This window comes from Ascaphus truei, chromosome 2 (assembly GCF_040206685.1).
Source record: "Ascaphus truei isolate aAscTru1 chromosome 2, aAscTru1.hap1, whole genome shotgun sequence".
NCBI lineage: Eukaryota > Metazoa > Chordata > Amphibia > Anura > Ascaphidae > Ascaphus > Ascaphus truei.
The window spans coordinates 346,639,179-346,662,655 of NC_134484.1; the positions used below are offsets into that span (position 1 = coordinate 346,639,179).

Consider the following 23,477-nt stretch of genomic DNA (forward strand, 5'->3'; position numbering starts at 1 on the left):
GAGTAATGGTATAACTGTTGCATGTTTGAAGGAGGAGGAAAAGGTACCAGAGTAGAGGGAGGAGTTAAAAATGTGTGTGATAGTAGGGATTATAGTAGGAGCAAGAGGTTTTAGGAGATGGGGGGAAATAGGGTCAAGAGGACAAGTGGTAGAGGGAGAAGAGATCAGCAGTGGCCCATCCTCCTCTGTGACAGCAGAAAAAGAGTCAAGGACGGCAGGAGGAGAGTTGGGAAGCGGTGTAGTATGGGAGGAGGAAATTCAGGGGATGTTCTGACATATTGATTCCATCTTTTCCTTAAAATAGTCAGCAAAGTCCTGAGATGAGATGGAGGAAGAAGAGGCAGCTGAGGGTGGTTTGATTAGAGAATCAAAGACAGAGAAGAGTTGGTTAGACTTGTGCTTGTTGATTAGTGAAGAAAAGTAGGTTTGTTTAGCCTGAGAGAGGGCAGAGTTGAAACAAGACAGCATAAATTTATAGTGAAAGAAGTCTGCGAGAGTGTGAGATTTCCTCCAGAGGCGTTTAGAGGAACGAGTGGAGGAATGCAGCATTCACGTGTGGGAATTTAGCCAGGGTCTGGGGTTAGAAGGGGGAGGACGGCAGAGAGAAAGCGGGGCATGTAGATCAAGAGAGGAGGATAAGGCAGAGTTGTAGTTCCTGACAAGGTTGTCAGGGTCTGTAGCAGAACTGAGAGAGGAGAGGGAGGAACGTAAAGTGGAATCAAAGCTGGTAGGTTAATAGACCGCAGGTATCTGCAGAAACGAGGGTAGATAGAGATGGAGTAGGGGAGAAGCGAGAGAGAGAGAAAATGAGATGACGTGATGGTCAGAGAGAGGAAAGGGGGAAATGGAGAAATGAGAGAGAGAGAGAGAGAAGTTTTTAGTGAAAACCAGGTGTAGGTAGTGGCCATTCTTGTGGGCTGCAGTCCACTGTTGAAGGCCAAAAGAAGAGGTTAGCGAGAGAAAGCGGGAAGCTCAAGGGAGAGAGGGGTCATCACTGTGGCAGTTGAAGTCCCCAAGGAAGAGAAAACGCCTCGTGAAGAGGAGAGACGCGATGCACCACCGTGTACACGAAATGAAGGCTGGCCAGCTGACTTAGAAAAAAACTTTATTGCTACCGATGTAGAGCTAGCACACTTTGACGCGTTTCAGCCAAATGGCCTTTGTCAAAGTCCCCAAGGAGAAGAACAAGGGAGTCTGAGGAGAGAAAGAAAGAGAACCAGGATTCATTGTGAGAAAGAAAGGCAGAAGGGGGATCAGTAGAGGTAGGTGGGCGATAGATGACCACCATGTGGACAGGGAGAGGAGAGAAAATCTGGACAGTGTGAGCCCAAAGGAGGGAAAAGCAAGAGAGGGTGGAGTAGGAAAGGTTTGTTAACGGCAGATAGGAGAGCAGGCGCCCCATGGCTCCACCCCTGCCATCAGGGCACAGAGTGTGGGAGAAAGAAAGGCCACCATAAGAGAGGGCAGAGTCAGACTGAGTGAGCCAAGTCTCAGTTATTGCAATGTGGAGCAAAGAGTGAGAGAAAAAGAAGTCACGCACAGGGAGGAACTAGTTAGAAAGGGAGCGAGCATTCCAAAGGGCACAGGAGAAAGGGAGAGAGGAGGGAGGGTGGCAGGGGATGGGAATGAGGTTGGCCTAAACAGAGATCGAAATTTTATGAGTCATTACTGACAAAGTGAACTCTCTTCCCATGAGCGCTATAGGCCATGTCTGTACATACTGTGCTATATGTATGCACACACAGCTGTCTCTCACACATACTTGTTTTTCCATCCCTATACACCAATAGGGACCACATAGTATCCACACACACTTTTAGTTATGCTACTAACTCTCACATTTCCACACCCACCCACACCATTTATATCCGCTCCCACTCCACACACACCTTTTGTAAAGCACTGTATATTCTGTGGGCTCTCCATTCATGTTAATTCACACTGATACACATACACACTCTTTCATCACTTGCTTTCAGGAACCTTTTGACACCTCCAGCCATAAAACACATCCACACCGGGGGAAGGACCAGCACAGATAACATTCCAATAGACACTGTTTATAGTATAGCTTTTGCTTGCTTCATTCATTGTAACATCGCCGGAAGAAGGGATCAGTGTATCTCGAAAGCTCGCACAAATAAAAGCATTTCGTTAGCCACAGAACGGTATCATCTATTTTTTTTATATATATATATATATATATATATATATATATATATATATATATATATATATATATATATATATACTGTTTTCTGTCACTCCTTTGATATACCAGTCATTGACCTTCCATGACACTTTTCTGTACATGTTAGGGACCAAACACAAGCACTATGCCTTGTGCATACTTTATCCCTAATAGCCCTTTGGAGAGAGACACTGAAATGTTAAGACCTCTGAGCTAACTTAGTGTTGGTTTGATTATCCTTTAAACTAATCAGTCCTCTATTTACCTAAATGTGCCTCTTGAATGCAAGCGGTCCCTTATATATGGGCAGCCACTTAAGCAATAGCAGAGTATCCTATACCATCATATTGAGACTTTTATGTATATATTTAGAGTATATATGTATCCATGACATCTTTCGATATTAATACAGTACTATTGACAATACACAAGTTATACTTATCTAGAGAGTACTTTACCAATATATATTTATTGATCACCATAATAAATCACAGCATATATACATCACCTGTATATTTTAGAGTAGAAATTCAGGGTTTATATGTGTAGACACGCTATTGGAAGCGTTTACGACAAGTCTAACAAATTATATTGGCCCAACATTCCATCTACTATTCTATTCCACTACGGAGATTTTATTGTACCTTTTTTCACTGTATATGGTTACGATCACATTGTCACTTTATTCCTGGATGTAATAACATTTTATTGTTTTCTTTAAACTACTGATCCTGATGTCAATTTGACAGCCTTTGCAGCCAAAATATCTGCTGGACCACTGTTGTCCTGTATATCTCTGTAATTACATTGAGTACAATTTTTTGGGAGGATCTTTTTGGTCTTACATGGATCAGTACGTTGTATATTATATTTACCTCCTATGCACCTTTTGATTTTGAAGTCCTACAATTTCATTATATGAGGACTGTATCTATGGTGAGCGGTCTGACCAATCTTGTTCTGAACATCTTTTTAGAAAGGAAAGGTATACAGGAATATACCAAATAAGTAAACACAGGAAGGATGTTGATCCAGTGATTAATCTAATTGCCATTATTTTTAGTCAGTATGGAGTTTGTTCCCCCTCATGAGATGCAGTATCATTAGATGATATTTCACTGGGGTTTTTTGTTTACCATCCTCTGGATCAAAATACTGTAAATACAAATACAGGATAAAGTCTGTCATCTAAATTTAGCATAGGTTGAACTTTATGGACATGTCTTTTTTCAACCTCATCAACTATGTAACTGATCGGGTTAAAGAGGGTCATTATTGATTGATTCACAGTTTCAAGTCTGCAAGGGAAATGGTGACTTCAGAGTACAGTACTGCAACCCGTGTGAAGCCAGGTACTTTAGCTTGTGTATGTATGTATTTTGCCTGGGTGCACTGTAATAAAAGTATTCAAAATTGTGGAAAAGGACAGGCACTCTCAGGAACTCAGAAAAAATAAAAAAAAATTATTACATAAATCAATGTTTGTGTCCTATTAAAAACCTTTCTCAAGAGTGAGAGTGCCTGTCCTTTTCAACAGTTTCACATACTTTTATTACAGTGCACCCAGGCAAAACACACACACACACACACACACACACACACACACACACACACACACACACACACACACACACACACACAGACACACACACACACACACACCCCCCCCCCCCCCCCCCCCCCCCCAAGACAAGGGAAGGAGACACAGTACAGTAGACAAATGGAAACAATTTATTTAATACCGGCACATATCCAAAGATTTCCAATGTTTCGGCGCCAACTCAGGCCCCTTTATCAGGGTGGTGCATATCTTTCACTATGTATTAAATATATATTTTTTTCATTTACCTACTGTGATGTTTCATTCCCTGGTCTTTGAAGTTTGAAGTATATTTACACTTTCTATGATGCCTATGCTTGCCAATGTGAGCTATATGTTGTTGTAAGGTGTGCTTTCTCCCCCCCCTTTTTTTACTTGCATTTTAGTGAGGTTTTTCCAACACTTATGGGGGGGTGGGAAGGTATAGGAAAAGAGATGGGGGGGTGGGGGGGTGGAGAGTGGAAGAAAAGGAGGGTGCGTACAGTGTAGTTTAAACGTCCCCCTATCATCCCAACTGGGGATGTCCGTAGTTTATTTTTGGTGTTTTGTGGTGGCTTGGCCAGTTTTTGTAAATGTATGGGCCTCCCTTGTTTTGTAGTGTGGGACAGATCTTTATTGGAGGATGTTGAACTGGTTAAGAGGAGGATGCCCTTGGATATTAACGCACTCGTAAACTAGCCAAGGCTGCTAGACCTTCTGAAATTTTGAACGGGAATCTCCTAGGACCCCTGTAAGTCTTTCCATTTTAAGAGCATATCATATTCTTGTTTTAATCTGATAAAGGACTGGCAGTTCCAGGCTCATCCACGTCACCGCTGTGGCACAGCGTGTTGCTGTCACTATATGAGATATCAGCTTGTTTTGGTGTCTATCGATAACCTCCTGAGATCTGTTTAGAAGACACAACCAGGGGTCAAGGGGGAAAGGAAAGCCCAGTACTCTATGTGCCAACCTATGCGCCTTTTTCTAAACCACTGCCACCTCAGGACACGGCTACCCCATGTGGATGAACGATGCTCGTTGGCTGCAACCCTTACGACATATGGGGGATGTCCCTGGGAACATTGTTGCCAGACGTACCGGGGTTGAGTACCACCCACTTTATACACATTCTCTTTAATCTGCGTACATATGGAACTCGTGGCCGCTGCCTTGAATATTTCCCCCATATTCTAGGTTCTAGAACTTGGTCCAGGTCTTTTTCCCATTGCGATGTAAAGGTAAATTAACTTTCTCGGGAAGAGAGAAAGATTGAGGTGTAGATGGTCAACATTTACCCCTTTTGAGTTGGGGCATCGTTACATAGTGTCTCAGAGTCAAGGGTGGAGGTGGGTACATATGTTGGGGAAAATCTTGTATCTAAATACTTAGCATTTTGGAATTCAACGAAGTTCTATGAGGGTGGTAAAAGAGAGGACCTTGGAGTTGCCCATAGCTTCTTTTACCTATGAATTCCCTTTGACCTCAACACCTCGAAAAAGGGCAGTGCAAGAACTGGAGAAAATTCTGGGTTTTCGAATAGCGGTATCATCACCGATCCCTCAAATGTTTTTCCATATAAAAGTTTTTATATGGGATTGTAGATCTTGTATGTCCCTTAGTGGGACTGGTATGGGGAGCGTGTGGAACAAATATAAAATTCTTGGGAGGAGATTCATCTTTACAGCATTGATTCTGCCAATCCAGGAGATGTGAGTGGACCATCTAGCCAGATCACCTTTAAGGGTCCTAAATAGGCCCTGGAATTTGCTCTATATAGAGAAAAATAGTAATTTGTATTTCAGGGCTTCGCTACACCATTTAAAATCAAAGTTGACTGAGATTACTTTGATAACCATTTTGGGCATGTTGATGTTCATGGCCTCTTGATTTATTGCCATTAATTTTGAATTCCGAGAGCCTACCAAAAACCCCAAGTTCTTGAAACAGGTTTGGCATTGATATAAGTGATTTGGATAGTGTCATAAGTGCATCATCGGCGAAGAGTGCTATTCTGTATTATTTGTCCCGAGCTGGGATGCCTTTCATGTTGGGATCGTGTCTGATATGGCTAGCCATTGGTTTGAGGAAGAGGGCAAATAGCGTGGTGGAGAGGGGGCACCCCTGTCTAATACTTACCCTGATCAGGAAAGCATAAGTGGCTATTCCCAAGCATAGAACCCTGGCTGAGGGAGAGGTATAAAGTGCCATAACAGAGCGCAGAAATTTGTCCCTGAATCCAAATTGTTTTATAGTATCTCATATAGTCCCAGTCGAGACAATCGAACGCCTTTTCCGCGAGAGATGGTAGCATTGATGGGATGTTTGTTTGTTTGGCATGGGCTATTAGATCGATCGTTCTCCTTGTATTATCAGTCGCCTGCCTAACAAGGACAAATACAACCTGGTCAGGGTGGACCAGTCTGGGCAGCACTACATTAAGGCGGTTAGCTAGTATTTTTAAAAAAAATCTTCAAGTCTACATTGATAAGTGTGATCGGTCTGTAGTTCGTGCAATATGCAGGGTCTTTCCCTGTTTTTGGAATAAGGCAGATATGGGCGTGTAGAATGTTGTTGGGGAACTCTATCCGCTCAATTTATAGTAGAGTTAAAGAGCTTTTGTAGATGGGGCATAAGGAGACGAGCGAATTTCTTAAAATATAAGCTTTTCTCCCTTTTTTGAATCTATTATACACTGTACACATGCTCATATGTGAATACTACTTTTAAATAATTGTGAGGAGCTAGTGGATAAGTGGTTACTATAGAAAGGTGAGTAAATGTTTCATGTTTTGTCATGTAAGACCACATATAATGTTTATTCATAAAATGAGTGTACAGAGCTTTCAATTATTAACAGATCTCCTCTTAGCCATATTGGATCACAAACTTTTTTCCCCCCTCTCTGCAATAAAAATTAATTGGGAAAATATTTCTGTGATATGAGTGAACTCTAGGTTTGTGTAGTCCTTTAGCATGAATGAGCATAAGTACCATATACATTTGATTTACCAATTTAGCTAAATAGAATTTCTGCTTCTAAATATTGAGACATTTGAAAGCATTACAAAATTATTTTTATGCATTAGGTGTGAATGAAATCTCGGCTTGAGATTTTTTTATTGGGAAAAAAACAAAAACAAGTTAAGATACCATATGAACGAACAGATGTACAGTATAGCGACCCATTCAGTTTCATGTTTTGTATAGCTTGCTGTTATATTTCTGTAATGCATATGAGCCACTTCAGCAGGGATAAGCTTAACATGAATGCAGCTGCCATTAGTTTTCACCTTTTTTTGCTGAGCACACAAAAAGCAAACCACCAAATGAATTTTTTTATTTGTTTTTAACAGAAGTTTAGTTTTTTCCTTGCTCACAGAAGAACATGGCACACTAGGTAAATCTTTAATCTATAGAGGTTGCAACACACCCATAAATGAGGGCAGAAAATGACTAAAGTTAATGACCAGAGGTTTTGCTCGCTCCTTTCGGGGGTTACGCGACCGCCAGGGAGGGAGAACTGGGACAACTCCCCCATGCAGTCCCAGACCCGGCGGCGCAGCGACACCCCCACATAGCAGTGAGCCGGCGGCTTCCAAGCTCAGCAACAGCAGCCGCCTGGTCACTCCTGTCCTTCCTTTCCCTGCTTCTGCAGTCAACTTCCGGAGGAAGCATCAGCGCGAGCGAGAGCCGGTTCCCTTAAAAAGACTTTGTGTGTGTCTGTGTGGGGGAGGGGGAGTGTGTGCGGGGGAGGGAGAGAGAGTGAGAGTGTATGTGTGTGGGGGGTGGGGGTGGGGGGAGAGTGTATGTCTGTGTGGGGGAGGGAGGGGGAGGAGTGTGTCGGTGTGTCTCTGTATGGGGAGGAGGGTGAGAGAGGGAGTGTGTGTGTGAGAGGAGGATTTGTGTGTGTGTGAGAGGGGGAGTGTGTATGTGTGTGTGTAAGAGAGGGGGAGTGTGTGTGTGTGTGTGTGTGTAAGAGAGGGTGTGTGTGTGTGTGTGTGTAAGAGAGGGTGTGTGTGTGTGTGTGTAAGAGAGGGGGAGTGTGTGTGTGTGTGTGTGTAAGAGAGGGGGAGTGTGTGTGTGTGTGTGTGTGTGAGGGTGGAGAAGAGAGAAAGGGGGAGAGTGAGTGTTGGGGAGAGTTTGAGGGGGGCGAGAGACGGAGGGGGTGGGGGGTCGCAAGGGTTGGGGTTCCCCAGAATTTCACAATCGAATTCTGGGGTTCCCTAGCCAGAAAAATGTTGAAAACTACTGGACTAAAGCTTTATAAGCATGTGTGTGACAAGCTCTGAAACTGTCCAGTGTACTGCTAGGTTGTGAAGTATAAGGCTGCGTCCATAGACACTGCAGCCGTGCGGAGGCGCGCAGAGGCTGAGGGAAAGCGGGTGCTTTTCCTGGCCTTAGTACGCACACCGTACGGGGGCGTGTCTATGGGCGGACCAGTGACGTCACAGATCTGAGGGCGAACCGCTCACGTGACCGCCCTATCGTGTAAGAAATCAGTTTTGACTGATTTCACGCGCATTGCGTGCCCCCTCCCGCTTCCGCACGCTGTATAGACGCGATCACTGCCTCTAGGCTGATCGCTCAGCGGTCTGCCCCTCTATGGACGCAGCCTAAGACTTGCAACATTTTGGTTTTGATTAAATAATGACACATTGCAATCATACATGCAAAAAGTATTAGAAGGAAGCTCTTCTTCTTCTTTTTTTTTTTAACAGTTAGAGGCCTCATATAAGCAAACATTTACTTACATGAAAAATTGCAGTACAAGTTTTTTTTAACATTTAAAGGGGGATGAAAAAAAAAAGATCTTGCATTTCTAATAGAAAGTCAAATTGTACATTAGCTCACGGGTGCGCAAACTGGGGGCGCGCAAGATATCTTGGGGGGGAGGGGAGCGGCAGTTATAGAGGTCCCACACTCTCCCCAAGGCATTTAAATTAAATGCCGGTGTGCCGTGCGAGGCCTCTATAACGCACTTACCGTACCTTCCAGCGGCGTGTCGTCATGGTAACACTGAATCACATAGTCATGTTACCATGGTACCAACGTAATGTCACATGACCCCGCGTATCATTTGAAGCCGGGGGAGGGGGGCGCGAGCCGCAGGGATGTGCACGGGGAACAGTTTGCGCACCCCTGCACTAGGTTATAGTTGTGATCTAACAATGAGGTTGTCTGCCATACAGAAGATTGGAGGGCAAAGGGCTCTAGACAGTATTGTTTTAGGTCTCCCTCCTTCCCTTCCCAACCCCTCTATCTGTGTTTTTTGCCTACAGACTTTAGGTATCCTAAACAGAGATTAAATATCACCAACATCTAGAGACCTCAATCAGATTTGTAATAGGGCCCTTGGGAAATTTGCAACACCGGTAAAGGCTTTCTGCAGTTCCCAAATGTCTGGAAATGTATAAAGTGAATTAGTTTGTATACTAGTTCGTTTTTTCATTACGAACACTCACCAGATTCTGGATTTAATTTGCTCAATAGCGGTTTTTATTTTTTCCAAGCTGCTGCTATTTTGCATCTCGCAGCTGAGTATAAATGGGCCATAAGCTTATTTTCCCTCCTTTTCAAGATATCCACTGACCTGTACAATAGAGACGACCAGGGGTCCAAAGGGAAAGTGATGTCAAGCATACTTTGTAACATATTGCAGGGATGGAAAAATCCCGGGCGTCTGAGCTGTACGCAGTGATGACTGACCTGTTGATCATTACTGCACCCGGCACCCACGCTTCCCAAAAACTTCAAAACTGGATCTTGCACGCTGGGTCCATCAGTGGCGGTGATTGGCAGGTCAAATTCCCGCCTCTCCGTGAGGGGAGGAGGAGAAAGAGGGGAGAATCTGAGAACAGGATGCAGAGCTCGTCCCTGCTTTTAATGCACACTGTCAGTGTCACGGATACACACTGACACACACAGTGACACAAGACCGCTGACAATTGTGGAGGGGGTAGCTGAAACACCCCCCTGGCGGGACAAATACTATGCTGGGTCCTAAAAATGTTGTTTGACTCCTAAAGTAATTTGTATTTTTGTCCATCGCTGAACATATGTATACTTTGTCATAACTTTATCACCGGGCACTGCAGGACATGTGCAGGAAAGATTCTGTTTGGCTGCAATCCCTTGTACATAAAAGATAGATATTTTGATAGAAAGTTGACAATTAAAGAGGCGTAAGGTACCATTGTAATATTTTAAAGGCATTTCCCTTTATTAATTCACAAATTGAGCTTTTTGCTACACCTTCAAAAATATCTTCCCAATTTTCTGTCTCATTCCTCGTCTACATCCTCTTCCCATTTAGTCATAACCGTGGGCTTAACGGTAGAATCTGAGGAAGATCATAATTGATCTACTAAAGATATGAGGCTCTTATGTTTACTTTTGCTCAAACAAAGATTCTCAAATGTTGTAAAGCCTGAGAAGGGATCTTTGGAGTTTACAAAACCTTTTAACTGGAGGAATCTAAAGAATTCTCCATTATTTTGCTAGAGAATCAAATGGTTTAACACCTTTGTCTAGCCATAGATCAAAAATTCTAGTGACTCCAACCGAACTCCATGTCTGAATATCCAGAGACAACAGACCCGTAATAAAATCTGGGTTATTATAGGGAGGTATCATAGGGTAATTTGAGCATGACTGTTTATATTTTATTCTGCCTACATCCCACATTTTAGGGAGTGGGCAATAGCAGAGAGAGGCAAATTTAGTTTGGGCCTAAATTTGGCTTGGCAGCCATATAGTAACATATCAAGATTAGACTTTTGTTGTGCCGGTTTCAATACCAACTCTTTACTATTGATGCAAAGTACCAGTAGATTAATTGACATAGATGTGCTACTTTTACTAGGTAACACGGCATGGTAAAGCTAATCCACCACTGCTTGTCAATTGCTTTAGTAAAGCACTCATAACTCTCTGTTTCTTGTAGTTCCATATGAATTTTTTTGGGAACCGAGTGTAGAATCCTTGGAATTAGATTCATTTTTACAGAGTTGACTCTACCTATCCAAGAAATATGCTATCTGGACCATTCCTCCAATTTTTTAATATATAAACGTCTTAATCATAGAGGGGTAATTTGTGGCATAGATGGTGTCTGGAGAACATGCGAGGAATATATCAAAGTCTTTACGGATGCGAGGCCGCTATTTGAAATTAAAATTGAAGGAGACGACTTTTTTTTGATGCTGTGAAATATTGATGTTTAAAGCCTCTGTTTTATCATTATTTAATTTTGAACCCTGACAAATTTTGAAATTATTGCAATGGGGAGTTTGTCATTTTTCAAAAAAGGTTGATAGTTTAGCTGAATAGTCTTTACCACGGCCAACCTTGTCTCCATTATAAAGCTCAATGTAAAGTTTGTGAATACCTTGGCTATCAATTAAGGGTTTGAGGTGAGAACTCCATTTTTCTGACGTATATTTTGAATTCGGGAGTTAGCTGGTCTATTTCTCAGTCTAGCTGCATACAAGGATCAGACTTATTCACTTCAATTTTTTTTAGCCTCAACCAGGTCATGGATTTCTCAGCGACAAGCAGAGGTCAAGTTCACCTCCGAGGGTTGTTAATTCTTTAAAGGTTGTATGTGAGTGGTTTTGTATGTGCCTTTTTTAATTCGTTTATTTTAGTTTTAAATTGTGTAGATAGAAGCAGTCTAATTTTCTTCCTGTGGGCAACGATACAAATAAATTTGTCTCTGAGCACAGACTTATGAGCCGCCCTGTCACGCTGTGCTCACCACAAACAGGACGAGACCCCGGTACTGAGATGGGAGTAGTAACAAACACCAGCCACAGGCACGGGGGCCACGTCCGGAGTGTAGGTTTGTCTTGACAGCAAGGTCAGGGATATAGATATCAGAGTAGTCTTTATACTTGCCGAGTTGAACGTAGGAGATATCCGGAGCGTAGAAGGTACTTTTGCCGATGTCAGGGTTGGAGATTGGTCGAGGTGCAATGCAGAGTTCAGGATTAGAGAGGAGCGAGGAGTCAGAGGTTGGAGTAGTCAAAGCAAGCCGGTTCGGTACACAGAAGATCAAAAACTGGAACAAAGCAACAGGACAGGAACAAGACAGGAACAGCAAGGGTAAACACACAGTAACATGAATCTATGCTCAGCCAATGTGCCTATAACATTGGTGAGCATATATAGGCTGGATCAGCCAGCCCCCATGGGGGGTGGAGCAGGGGCGCAGCCTCTGCGGTAGCTGTGATATGTAGTAACTAGAGGTAGGGTTGGACCTATTCAGTGTATTATTTAATGTAGTTTTAAAATCAACTGCTAGGATTAGGTGACGTGACATATTTACCTAATATTGCAAATAGATTTCTAGAGTTGCCTTATTTTCATTAGGAGCGCATATGTGTTTGCTAGTATTATTTGTACTCCATTTAACTCGCGTGACGATATCAAGAATCGCCCTTCTGGGTCTTTCCATTCTTGAAATTATTAGGCAGCTTCTGGCTATTCCTGTCACCACACCTCTCTTTTTAACCCCTGTCGCAGCCAAAAACACCTGAGGGAAACATTTTGTGATACATTTCAAAGCAGATTTGGTACTAAAGTGAGTTTCTTGCATACGTATATTATTGTACCTGCTTTTAAATTCATAATAGCAATTTGTTTCCTAACAGGATTATTAAGCCCTTTTGTGTTGTGAGATATTAGTTTTAAAAGCATTTTTCTAACCAATATTGTATCTGCAAATTGAGCCACATTGACTCCAAACCGTTCTCTTTTAACAGCAAAACTTGGGTGGAACCGAGCAAACCTCTTACAGCGCTGTAACCCGTGAGACCCAGGTAAGACATTTTACAAAAATGAAATGTAAGGGGAAGAGGAAGACAAACGAAATGGGGACAAAATAATCCGTGTACTAAACATGACCTGAATGACACTGTCCAAATTACGTGGACAACAACAACTGAGGGAATCATGGCAACGCCTCCCAGGCCAGTACCTTATCAGAGCCGGGCCCTCAAGAAAAGAAGTGGCGTGATTGCGCAGCATGCCATAAAATATTCAGCATCGTGATTTTGCACCAAAAATAGGTGTTTACAAAGAAAAAAAATTTCTTCATTCCCCCCACGCATCTAGAAATCCCTTTCCCTTTATTAACTGGCTTCCCTTAAACCACAATAACTTTAGACTTGTATTGCAATAAAGAAAAAAGTAAGCAAGAAATGAAGAGGTGGTGCATTGCAATATAGAGTTGAGCTAAGCACAAGGAAATTGAATGATAAAAAAAAAAATTCTGTTTGATAAAGCGCCCAAAGGGTTAATTAAAAAAAAATTTGCCTACCACCTTCATCCATTTTATGATGTCCCGAGCGTAATAAATGTTATCATTCAATTTACTTGTCCTTGGCCCTTCTCAATTTTGCAGTGCACCGCCTCTTTCCGTTTCTTGCTGACTTTTTTCCTTGATTTCTACCGGCACAGAGCATGCTATCGGAGTGGCGGGATCCATCACGTTGTGAGTACTATTTCAGGTGTTTATATCATATGGTATCGGCGGCTTTATGGACTGAGATTCTTCTATTCGCTCATAGCTACTGCTCCAGGGTTATTTCATAGGGGTGAGGGGATCCACCGGACTCGACACACGGCCTGGGCTAGCTGGGTTTCACCCTTTTTCATCTAATTTGTGAACTATTCATACCCACATTTCGGAGTTGCTATACATATATGCTTTTACGAATTGAACATAACTTCCACTTATTCTCCATATTCTCATATTTATTTATAAAATGCTTTACCAGTAAGTAATGTATTGAGCGTTACCTCTCGTTTTCAAGTATATCCTGGGCACAGAATTATGATGACAAATACATGGTTACATTAAGTGTGTAGGGTTATACATTATGTATAAAGACATTGCATGAACAGTTTATACATATTTATTTTTTTAGATACAGTTGCAGACCAGATTAAAATGTGAGACACCTTTTTAGTTTTGAAAGAATTTAGACTGGTGGTGGCTTTGAGTGACTTGGGTAGATTGTTCCAGGTGTGAGGTAAGGACTTGCTGTGGGGATCGACACTCCCAAGGTGTAGGAACTAATAGACCTCCAGGCTTAGCGTCAGGACATATAGGGAATAGAGAGAGAGAGAGCAAAATAGCGTTATATAGTTTAATATGATAAAAATCGGGCATAAACATATGCACAGCACACTCACATTTCTGTGGTAAAATAATCACGTAGTGTACAAACGATTCAATCAGTGACAGCTGGAGCCTTGTCCTCCTCGCCTCAATACTGGGTAAGCGTCCTCTAATAGGTAGTATGCCAGATACTCAGGACTTCCGCGTCACATGATACGGATGAGAGCGTTCTACAGGTGGAGTGTTCTGGACACCGTAACTGATCCTGGTTAGCTGAAACACTTGGCACATAGGGAGAGACCACCCTACGCATTTCGCTGTCCCTTCCTCATGGGTATAATTATGGCTGCACCACAGTGACCCTATATACCGTAACCGGCAATTGGTACAGTAGCTTTAGAAAATTAGCCTTGGTCCCAAATACCATTGTTACAGTCTTGTGTCAGTGGTTAAAAACAGTTCAAGTCTTGAAAAATAAGATTTGAAGTTTGTGTCCAAGGTCAGACAGGCTAGGGCTGTGAGCATATTTATATTGTGTCATACATATGCATTTAAGCTCCCTTGCAAGCTGTAGGTAGATAATTAATGATGACTGAATAGAGTAGGGGCCCCAGAACAGAGCCTTGCAGGACACCGCAGATGACATCCAAGGTGTTGGAGTTGGTGCCCGAGAGACATATATACTGTATTGGGATTTACCAATTTATTCTAATTTTATTCCAGAGCATTGGAGTTTGTTTAACAAGATAACGTGATCAACATGTCAAAAGCCTTTGCCAAATCTGGGAATATTGCACCAGTAAGTTGTTCCACTCCATGCTGGATCTCAATGCAAGCTTTTAGGAGGGTAGTTACCGGGGAGTGGTTAGGGTGAAATCCAGATTGGAGTTGGCTAAAGAAATTTGTCTTGGTATAGTAATAACTTAATTGAGACTGAACACATGTTTCCATGACTTTCAATAGTATTGGGAGAAGAGAAATTGGCCCGAGGCCATGTTTTTGTCCCTCTTTTGAAGATTGGGGCAACTCTGGCAGTGTTCCAGGTCTTTAGGATATGGCCTGTAGACAAAATAGAGTTCATGAAGCAAACGGTATGGCAATGGCTGGGGTACCGAGTCATAGGAACTTTGATTTAAGTAGGCCAGGTCCACATTGGCTGCTTAGTTTTAATTTGAGGAGCGCTTGTCTCTTCAGATGCCGGGACAAATTGAAAATTGTGAGCAATGGTGGGAGAGGGTGGTTCTCCCAGATTGAGCTTTATGTTTGCAGTTCGGGTTGCGCTTTGCTAAAAGGGAAGTAGCACACTCCATAAAGTATTCATTCGATGCGTTTGTTAGATCAGTGGAATTTGTTAGACTAGCATCATCCTTTTTGATATGAGATGGTTGTTGATGGCTAGAAGGCTGGAATATATTGTTGATGACCTTCCAGAAGTTTGCTGGATTTGATGAGTAATGTTGGGTTTTTGCTAATCTTGTTTTCCTTGTGCCTTGTCCATGTATTCCGCAGGCATGTGTAGTTATTAAGATCCTTGGTAGTGCCAGTTACTTTATATCTTTCCCACAAGGCATCCCTAAAATGGTAAAGTGCAGTAAGGTTGGTTGTAACCCACAGAAGATGGGCCCCTCCCGTACTCTTCTACTGCGTAGTGGAGCATGCGTATCAGAGTTTTAAGAACCGATGCTTGTAAATAAGGCAGAATTGGGGGTCAGGTATCAAGTTCATTCTTTACCATGGGCAGTTGGTAAGATCAGGCAAAAACTGTTGTGGGTTAAACTTTCTAAATGTTCTAGGGAGTAGATCTTTAAGGCTTGATTTGGGAGATCTGATTTTCCTTACAACGTACAATATTGTGTGGTTACTGATAATTTCAGGTAAGATATTCACACTACATCTGAACCCCGTTATAACACGGTCCTTGGGGTCCACAACCCCGAGACCGCGTCAGCGTTAAAATGTCACCGGCATCTTGCTCTGCACATGCTCATCTCTCTGCTCGTGCTCATCTCTCTGCTCGCACTCTGCTCTCCACATGCTCATCTCTCTGCTCTCTTCTCCGCTACCCACGTGCTCATCTCTCTCGCTGCCGTCGTGTGCTGCGTCATTTTATTTTTTTTTAAACATTCAATGCTTAAGGCTAAGGCCCCGCTGCCTCAGACAGCGTGCCCGCACTGCAAACAGGTGGCGTGTGAAAGTCGCTGCACCGCTGTCTGCAGCTGACTTTTTCTGTCGCGAGGGGGGCGCGGCCATGACGTCGGTTTTGGGGAGGAAACGCGTGTTTGCAAACCCTCCCACCCCTCTCCTTCAACCGACGAGGAACCGGGGGGAGGCGGCGCCATGCGGGAGCCCCGCGCGCCCACAAGCTGGCCCCTTCACAGCTCCCCCGGGGGGATCGGGGGCTGGGGGACAGCGTGCGCGCCAGTCTCTCCCCAGCTTTCTCCCCCCCCCCCACACACTCAATCCACCCAGAGCGGGTATGTATGTGGTCAACCCCGCTCCCCCCCCCCCCTGCTTACCTCCCGCCTGGGCAGCAGCCACAAGGATCGGAGGCAAAGGGGGGGGGGGAGCCCAAACAACCGACTGACCCCGCTCCCACTTCCCTGCCCGAGCGGGCAGCAGCCGCGGGGATCGGGGGAAGGGGGGGACAAGGGCAACAAAATGGGAAAATAAATGAGAGGGGCTGTAATTAGAAACACTATATATATATATATATATATATATATATATATATATATATATATATATATATATATATATATATATATATATATATATATATATACACATATATATATATATATATATATATATATATATATACACACATATATATATATACACACACACTCACACTCACACACCCTTCCCCCCCCCCCCCCGTCTGCCACGCATGCGCACTGTGTGTGGGGGGGGGGGGGTGGAGTTCGGTGCACCCGTGCTGTGTCCCACGGGTGGTGTCGGCGTCTAGGCATAGGTGTCAGACATGCACCGGACAGCACGGCGGGTGCCACTGCCATCTTCCATCCTCCAGCAGCTCCCCCCCTCCCCTCCCTCCGGGTGCTTTCAGTGCGCTGTGTGTATGTTTTGGTTGGCAATCCTCGCATGCGCATTGGACTTTGGGGATTGTTTGTGTGGGTGTGCGGGACCTGGTGGCGTCGGTCTCGGGTTGCTAGGTGCCTGGCGGCCGCGGGATGTCCTCGAGGCCCGGATCCCTGCACGCACGGCACCCATTGTCTGTGTACATTGTGTGATTGGTCCATACAGAACGCTAGGCACTATGGGTATGACGTCATAAGTTTTGGCGCAAATTTCGGTACCAGTTGCTGTATAAATAGTGTATATGTTTGTTTTGTTAGGTAACTCCTTGATAAAGTGCCTAACCGCACGAAACGCGTAGGAGTGTTGTACCCTCCACCGTTTTTTTTAAATGCAGCTTTAATAAATTCATTTTTTAATTGCCACTAGACCTGTTCTCTGTTGCTGTGCGTCACACAAACTCACTTTGGATATACAGGATATTGTATTTACATGCACTTGGATATATAGACAGACAGAGGAAAAAAAGAAAGTGCACAAAACGCCCATGGTGTAATACAATTTAATAAAAGATATAATCTAAAAACCAGGGGTATCCAACTCACCATATCTCCATAGTTAAACAGCATTCACACTTTTTGAAGCGGAACTGTGACACCTGCTACAAAAGTCCTACAGATCCAATTGTAATGGTAACATTTACTATTTGTCTCCTACAAGAAGATGTGAGAGTCTCTCCGCCCCACTAACATTGCAGCTAATATGGGACATATGACCCATCGTTGCACGATGGACGCCTTGCCAGGCTTATTCATACAGCTTGGTACTAATACACCGGGTCTCTGTTTTTGCGGATGGTGCACTAAGTTCTGCAACCACCCGGTGTGTCACATTCCAGGGCCCTTCAGTTGGATATTGGCGGTGAAGATTGCGGATGGTGCATATACTTCCATCCTGGTGCTCTGGGATGAAGTTCTATAACTCTCCAATGTACTATGCACTCTTCTGTGTACAGAGGCGGCCGTATAAAACTCATCTTACTCGGTTCAACATTACTTTAGAAGATTATGGGTATCAGGTCGCTGCTCTTGTGAGGAGACGCGTAAAGGAGAGAGGGTGCAGTACATTCTGCAATGTGCCACTTGCTAGATATTCTTCATCTGAATATCTGCACTGGATTTTAAATAGTGTATGGAATATATACACTGCTTCTGGGTACTGAAGAAAGGGTTTCTCATGGAGTATATGCCTTTTAAATGTGCTTTCGTTGTGGTTACTATCCCACATATGTTTCCCCTTCTGCTACATTGATGCTCTATGCGTATTGCTTCTACATGATTGATACAGCTGTCCAGACATTGTTACCAATATGCCTCCTTTTACATCACTTTGTTTCTATGCTTCTCTCCTGTCACCATTTAATATGTGTTGCTTTGTATATATTTTAAAATTTCGTGAGACCTTGCCACTCTACGAGGCTGTGATAAGACGATCTGTTTGTGACCTGTCTGTTGCAGCCAGATATACGTACGTATATAGTAACTTTCACTTTATTCACCCAGTGTACTGTTGTGTTTATGGTCTGATTTTTATTTCCCCATGCTCTCCCTCCGCCCACTTTTTCTCTGGTATTAGATTCACTTCCTGGTTGAGTGGTATATTCAGTATGTACTTTTTGTTCATGCACTGCATAACCCTGATGAAGGTTCCTGCGTAGAATCGAAATGTTGGAATTTCTATTTTTCTGCATGTACACAATTTTTGATGTGCTATACCTTCTCCAGTCTCTTTGGTTTGTGTGGGTGAAGTATCTCTTATCTACCTATGACGTGCACTCGCTGATGTACGCCATTTCTTAATTTGCTAAGGTGTGCTTGCTGACAATTGTGTGTGTGTGTGTGTGTGTATATGTGTATATATATATATATATATATATATATATATATATATATATATATATATCTATCGATGTGCGTCAACTGTATGGCGTTTGCGACTGTTACAGACTGATGAAATGTGTGTGCCTTTTTTTAAAGGCAATGTAATTATCTAAGCTGCCAGTCGATCTGTTCTCCCATGATCGATCAGCGAAGATCTTGTGTCCCAGGGCACGCAATATGCTTATTTCAAAAGAGGAGCTGCCGTGACTTTCTAAATGATTGCTTTAGCAACCCAAGGAAGTTTAATACATTAAAATTAATTAAAAAGGGCATAAAGAGTGAAAACAGTAGTCTTTACTAGTACACAACTGATTTTATTTAAATTTAAAAAAAAAACAGATCTAGGATTTTGAAGGTAATGCTTCTTTTTAACATATCAATGTCTAAGGTGGATTAATACATTGCAATTTTAGAATTTTATGCAACAAAAATAAAAATAGCCTGCAATTTGTTTTTCTTGTTATTCTATTATATCTTGCTGAGGCAGCCTGTGCTTTAATATTTTATATGCACATACTATGATTTTCGTTTTTGTCATCTTTATTTTTTATCATTCTCTTGGTGTATAACTATATTTTTATGCTGTTATGTTCTGCTTATGGTGCTGAAATATAGCCTGTCTTGCATGTGTAAATAGAATGCATTTGATTTGCATGGAAGGGGATATCTTGAGAAACAGAAATACTTTATCTGGTTTACCTTCTGCTTGCACGGAAGGGGTGTTAAAATGTCATATTTTATCACTCATTCTACATTCTCCTATTTTTAACATATTTGCAAAGTAGATACAGAAGACTCAATAGTATTACAAAGTGCACAATATTTTAACCAGTTGAAGAACCTTTAATAACCAGAGGTTGAAGCAATAACTTGTTTCTTTGAAGTTCTGATATGTGTCATGGGTACAAGAATCTTCTTCTTTTTAAAAAAAATCTGTTTATTGTAAAACATGCTTTTTGACACTTTTTAACCACCAGAAGTATACGTTTAGTATATGGAAGAAACAAAGCTGTAATTGCCTCTTTATATGTTACATTACAATTGGAAGCATTTCTGTAAAAAAAATTAAAAATACAAATAAACAGGAAAAAATGACTGGTTAAAATTATCTTTATCCACCTTCAGTTTCCATCTTTTCTTTTCCTCCAGGCACTTGAACATATCTTTCCTGGTTTTTTTCTTTAAGTCTTAGCAGTATTATACAGTTGCGGCCCATTTTATTCTCCAACATCTCCGATTTTTTTCTGGGATTTTTTCCGAATGCCACGCACTTCACCGCGTTCATGCCGCATTCATGTTGCATTCATGTTGCATTCATGTTGCATTCATGCCGGCGTCACCCGCGGTTGATGTGTTTGTTGATGTGTTTATTGATAATGGTTCAGATTTAATTGGTTGCAATTCTTCGCGTATCCGCCTGGTGGCAGATATTCATGAATTGTAATGCGCATGCGCTTCAGTAATGTGTCGACTTGCAGGTGTATAAAAAAATACCACAGTGGTATATTGTAAATTGACTTTGGTACTGAAGAAGTTACAATAATGTATCAGTTTAGGCTTTTCATATTAAAAAGTAGATGCGCAGTGTCTGGTGTTCTATTGTCCTGAGAGTCCCGCCATGAGTGCACAACTGCAGTCCGTGTTCCAAAAACCCGACAGAACGTACGCTTATTTAATATGGGCCGCGATTAATGCAACAGATGATAAGATGGCAACAGCTGGTCAAATTTATCAGTATTTTATCGAAAACGATGACTTTTACAAATTTTCACCAGATGCTCATGTGTGGAAGCGTGCAATAAGGAAAAAGTTATGTATCGATCCGTGTTTTTTTCGTATTGATCCCGGTGTTATTGGAGGGTATTGATGTGTAGCACCAGATTTTTCCCGTACCTTTGATCATGGAGACTTCAAAAGGCGAAAGGTCATGTTAAAACCAACTAAGAAACGTCAGGCGCTGGCAAGCAATGCGCCAGCGACAGCTTCCAATAACGGTCCGACCGTCAGTGAAAACTCGTGACCGGCAACCTTTGCGGTCTGTCCTCGACGGATACCTGCAGCCTGAGCTGGATTTCGCGTACAGATTCCAGCAATCTTGCATGTACCAAAGCGATTTCCAGCCTCATCAGCTGACTACAGGTGTAGTAGTCCCGCTGTCACCTGTCAACTACGTGTATGATCGAGAATACGGGACTGGCAGTGGCTCGGTGCCAGCTGATTGGCAAAGTCTTTGGTGAGTAATGTGCCGTATTTTATTCTGTTTTTGAAATATCAATATCAATGCACAGTCAAGCGATTCTCCTGTAAGCAATATCATGGCTGAGCAGCTTCTACAGTAGGTACTGAACAATTGGTGGAAAGCTAGGCGCATGCGCATTGGAACCTTCTTGAAACGCATATGTGTGTCATCACATCGACAGTAGGCGCATGCGCATGTGAACAGGAGACGCCCCCGAGAAAATTATTGGTGGGACTGACTGTGGGAACAACTTTAGGGGACTGCCTGACCATTACAGTAAAACTTTTACTTTTGTTTTTCCTCAGAAAAGAAAACTGTCATATCATGCGGAAAACGGCACATGGAGGGATTTCGATGGATAATATCACTTTGTGTAACAATGCCTACACATTGCTAAATCGAATTTTAAAAACCACGTACCGGAGTCAACAGTTTAGTGGCCGTTGCTACTGTACTGATTAGGATAGACTACTGTAACTGAGAGCTTCATAGAAAATCTGAAACAGTATGTTGTTGTTTTCAGACCGTATACAATACTTTTTTATATATACCTGTATACTGTATAATAAACCCGAAAAATAAAAAGTATGCATTTATTCTACATGTATTCCAGTACATATGTGTATTCTACTACCCATACATCATGTATTGTTTTAATACTCTTGTGATGTACAGTACTGAGCATGCCTACAGTATACGGTACAGTATGCCTGGACAGTACTGTACTGCATGTTCTAGAAACACTGTATTTTGTTACAGTATAAAAGGAGACAATGGAACAATTTAAAACAAATCAACATTTTCTTTTATTGGTGGAGTAAGTGCAAAAAGTGTTCAGCAATTCAAAACATTTACAGGTGTATGGTGTACTGCTAGAAAAAACATTTATGTACAGAAACAGTACAGAAACAGTACAACAGTATGGTGTTACAGTAGGATGGTGTACAGTATAGTAAGTCAGGCCTGCACAACTCCAGTCCTCGAGGGCCGCAAACAGGCCTGGTTTTCAAGATATCCTGAAAACCGGGCCTGTTTGCGGCCCTCGAGGACTGGAGTTGTGCAGGTCTAGTGCAAGTAAAAATCATTTCTTTATTAATAAAATTTAAAACACGCAACATCTCCTTTATTAAAGTACAGAAAGTCAAAACATTTACAGTAAGTCAGGCCTGCACAACTCCAGTCCTCGAGGGCCGGAGTTGTGCAGGTCTTGTGTAAGTAAAAACATTTCTTTATTACAGTAATACAAGTTAAAACAAGCAACAAGTCAAAAAATAAACAATATTTGAACAGTCACGCAAATTCGATCCCCACCAGATTGTCCTTCCAGGGCCGATGCCTTGTATGACGCAAAATGCCATTAATGGCATCTCTCACGATTTTCATTACAGGATCTGTAATTGAAAAATAGCGCCGCAATTCCTCCACAATAGTCCTTCTTAAATTTTCAGGAAGCGCCCTTTTTTCGCGATTTCCTTTGTAGTTTACATTGTTGGCCCACCCGCAGTACACCAAGTAGGACACGTGGTGCTTTAAAATTAACATGGCATACTTCTGGGGTAAACCAGCACTCATCACCCTATACTTCTCCCTGAGTGGATTGGGCAGCTCGCGCAGGATGATGTCGGGCACCGTATCGATGCAAGCGTATGTGGGTTGGATTCTGGGAGCGGGTGTGCTTGTGGCGGCGGGCGAGGGTAGGTTGTCTGGGAGGATGCTTTCCTCCTGTCTTGGTCGCCGTGTTGTCTCCTGCCGTGGTCTTGACGGGGTTGTCATGTCATCCTCGTCAACGGCATACATGTACACATATTCTTCTGGTGGAGGGGGTGCGCTTGGTGATGGAAGGTTGAAGGTTCCATTCATCCCATCCATGCCACCCTTCTGCTCCGACGTCGGAGATACAGGGGCATGAACTCCGAGCAAATTATGTATCCCCGCTATGTCAGTCTCTATCTTCTCCATCCGTTGATCCATCTTCTCCATTCGTTGATCCATATTTAGCATGGTCTCTAAAAGAAGATCTATCTTTACCAGCACAGTAGAGTTCCCGGGGATATCGACACTGAACCCATTCAGCATGCGGTCTAACGAGCTGGATCTTGTGCATGGTGTGCTGTGGACATCTGGGTGGATGGGTACTATGGAGGATGAGATGGGGGTTCCCTGGAGAGAAGCGGCAGCGTCGTCGAAGAGGGATGGAGAAAGTGACCTGTGGATTTCTGGGAGACCAGCGGCAGTGTCGTGGACAAGTAGTGGAGAAGATAGGCTGTGGATTTCTGGGAGAGCAGCGGCAGCGTCGTGGACGAGTAGTGGAGAAGATGGGCTGTGTAATTCCGGGAGAGCAGCGGCAGAGTCGTCGAAGCGTAATC

The 23,477-nt window shown here is 42.8% G+C and overlaps 1 protein-coding gene across 3 annotated transcripts in view; it reads left to right on the forward strand.

Moving 5' to 3' along the window:
* PALS2 (protein associated with LIN7 2, MAGUK p55 family member) overlaps window positions 1-23,477 on the forward strand; it is a 208,588-nt gene that overhangs the window by 34,095 nt on the left and 151,016 nt on the right. For 2 of the 3 annotated variants that reach the window (XM_075586787.1, XM_075586786.1), the window contains exon 2: window positions 12,536-12,592. The exons of the other annotated variant lie outside the window; for it this stretch is intronic. The gene's annotated coding sequence lies outside the window, so the exon portion shown is untranslated. The remainder of the gene's footprint in view (window positions 1-12,535; window positions 12,593-23,477) is intronic. 3 annotated transcript variants of the gene reach the window in all.